The following is a 3,571-nucleotide window of genomic DNA, read 5'->3' as shown; positions in this document are numbered from 1 at the left end:
GATAAATCTTTCGTGGAAGTTGTTCATCTTTGAGTTTAGTTTTCGTGGATATCTTATTCGTTTCATTTTGTGGTCATTTGCTCAGTCAAAATTTATTTTAACCATAGAAATGTCATTCTGGGCATTAATCTGGAGAGTGTGTTATATTTTAAAATTTTTGACCAAGCTAATAGATATATCTTGGTCCGAAATTTTTATGGAGCATTTTCAACATGTGTATATGAATATTCATTGAGGATTTATTTCATGACTAAAGCTTTTTATGAAAGATTTCTTAGATCTAGAAACTTAAAAGCTGGAAGAAGAAAAACAGTTTCTGTTTTGAGAAAGTTTGAATATTTCGTGGTTTAATCTTACTTCAATGGCTTTGATATTTTTATTGGATGCTCCTAAGCCTCTTAGATGCATGTTAGGATGTTGGTTTGAAGATTTTTTGGTATTAGTTTCAAATATATGAATTTTTATGCAAAATGATATTCGATTAGGTCAAAGCATTGATGTTTTTAGCTAGATCCAAGTTGTGGGTTGTTTTTAGCCTTGAGATTTTAAGTTTAATGATTGGATCTTCTTTATGACACATTTTTTTAAAACCATGTGATATTTTAGTTTGAAAATCTTATCTTTTTTTAAGCCATGGATCAAGTGATTGATCAAAACTAGTTAAGAAAAAGTTTATATTTTTGGACTTAGTTGGAAGCTGAAAACTCCAAGTGTGTTTTATGATTTTTGGTGACTTTTGTTTGATGATCCTAAACATGGTTGTTCTTAGGATGATGTTGTGAATATTTTAGAAGTGAGATTTGATTTTTTTTAGAATTCTTAGAGATATTTTGAATAAGGTCAAAACTTGTGATTCAAAGATTTGTTTTTAGTTAAAAAGTTTAGATCTTTTTACTAAAAAGTTTTGGGTTGATGATTAGTATCTTCTTGTCGGATGTTTTAAGTATGTTTTTAAACTTAGGATAGGAAAATCTTTGTTGCAAAAATTTGATTTGATCATGAGTTTTAAAATTGGAAGAAGTGCAACAAAAATCAAGGAAAAAACACATGCATGTTTCGGCCTGTAGGACGTTTTCATGGTTGTGTTTAGTTCTAAATTCTTTCTTAGTTGATATTTGATTTTAGGACAAAATTTACAAGAAGAATGTAAATTTTGGTGATTTATGGAGTTAGGATGCAAAATTCTTAAGTTATGGATAAAATGATCATTTTCTCACATGTAGAGAGTTAAATGGTAATTTTACTCAAAGTTTTTTTCCTTGTTTCTAATTGTTAGTGATTAGGTTTTTTTCCTTATTTCTAATTGTTAGTAATTAGATTTCTATATTTTAGGATCCCTACTTACAGTTTCTCGTATTTCGCGCTTTATTCTTGTAGTGCAATGATTACTGTAAGTTAGTTCTTAACTTACTATCAGTTTATTGTGTATGTGTGATGGATAAGGGAGCTACAGTTACGTTTGTATGTTATCATATATGTCATGTCATTACATGATTATCCATTACACATGATGTATACTATTATGAAATACTTATCTGATACATAATATATTATGTCATATAGTGCTATCTAATGCAAGTAGGTCATGTTACGTATGACATCTGTTACATGTATGTCATGTCACGTAATATTCATTGTTATATGTTATGCCATTTTACGAAATGTTGTCTGTTATATTATTATGTCATGTTATAAAATATTGTCTGTTATATATTATGTCATGCTACGAAATATTTTTTGTCAAGTACGACATGTTTGTCGACTTACGTTCATATCATGTTACGCTACGTCAAAACTTATGTCCTTTCGTATTCATGTCACGTTTTGTCTCGGGTACAGTCTGTATATTTCGAGAATAGTCATGTCAAATCGGTTTATGTCTATCAACACCTTAAGTGCTAGGATAAGGTAATATCCTTATGAAACTCATTTGTTCAAGCTGAAATTTCTAAATAGGTGTGAGATTCCCTGAATTGACGAAATACAATTAACGTGCTGCAAATGGTAACTAGCTGGTCACTAAAGCGCACTAGACTTTAACGCCGATGGAACCATCTTTTATTTCATGTGTGTCCATAACAATTATGGCACAAACAATTCATAGGGTAACAACAATTGTGATGCATATACTATGTGAGACACAACAATTGTGACACGTAGAATACATGGGGCCACAACAACTATGGAGCACGTATGAACGCACTCACAGCTGGTCTAGATACTATATGTTGTGATGCGGTAATCGGCAGGGACACACGGCTCAAGGAACCCGTGTAGCACTCACATAGTCACTTTATTAATCAAGTTTATTAAACAAGATTCCAAGTTCATGCATTTCACGTTCACGTCATGTTTCAGTTCACGTTCATGTCTAAGTCAGTTCACGTTCAGTCATGTTTCAAGTTCACGTTCATGTCCAAGTCAGTTTACGTTCAATTTCACGCTCAGTCATGTTTCAAGTTCACGTTCATGTCCAGGTCAGTTCACGCTCAGGTTACGTCAAGTCAAGTCTTAGTTTCAAGTTCATGTAATGTCAAGTTTCCAATTTAGTTCATGTTTCAGTTTAAGCTATATCAGTTCATGCTATGTTATGTTATGCTTATTATTGACTTTGATTATGTATTCATGTATTTACTATCATGCATGCATCATTAACCTGTGTGAAAGTTTTCTGTTAACTTACTAAGATTGGTAATCAAATCTCGTCGTAGTTGTCCCAACTACCATTCCTCCCGAATGGTAGGCGATGTGTTAAGACTAGGACAGGGAGCAAATACTGGCAGACTAGAAGATGTTGTCTAGACACCGCAAACGTGAAACGGAGCTTACGGCCTCCATAGTTAGGTTTTTGGACAATATTTTAGCATTGTTAGTCGAACTAGCCCATTAATATAATTTGTTAATGTAATTAAGGAGTCTGGTCTCCCTTGTAGTGAAATCACAGTCTTCTAAGACTCGTATTGTAATCATGGATGTTTATTTTGTCATATATGCTGGATTATGTTTTAATTATTTGGGATATTATCAATTTGGTATATAGTATTGCTAAAAAAGAATTTATCCGCTGCGAATATTGCATAATGCTATATGCATGTTAGAAATATTATATCTTATATGTCATGAACGAGGACAGATAACCTTGCATTGCATGTCCGACGCTTCAGATTTCCATCTTATCCTAAGCAGAATCTGAGAGCGTCACATCAATTCTTCGTGGTTGAATCAACAATCAATATCCCTATCACAATTGACGACTTCAGCCGAATACATAATACATGTATCAACTTGCATTGAATTTTCGTGAAGTACTTCCTTTAGAGGTTATTCTTGAGACTTTCCTAATCTGCATTAAAATTTTATCAAGTACTCACTCTAAGGTCATCTCTGATGTTTTCCCTTAATCACCTTATCAAAGACTTTACAAATGACCAAAATTTTCATTTGGGTAAATCACCATAACTCCATTTATCTAGTCGTTCCCAGAATTTCCTGAGTCACGCATGTCGATCATAAGGTTGTCTCACCTAGGTATCTCTCAACCTCATTCTAGTGACATGTTATTTGAATCTCT

This window comes from Juglans regia, chromosome 2 (assembly GCF_001411555.2).
Source record: "Juglans regia cultivar Chandler chromosome 2, Walnut 2.0, whole genome shotgun sequence".
Lineage (NCBI taxonomy): Eukaryota > Viridiplantae > Streptophyta > Magnoliopsida > Fagales > Juglandaceae > Juglans > Juglans regia.
Note: the sequence above shows the minus strand (reverse complement) of the source record.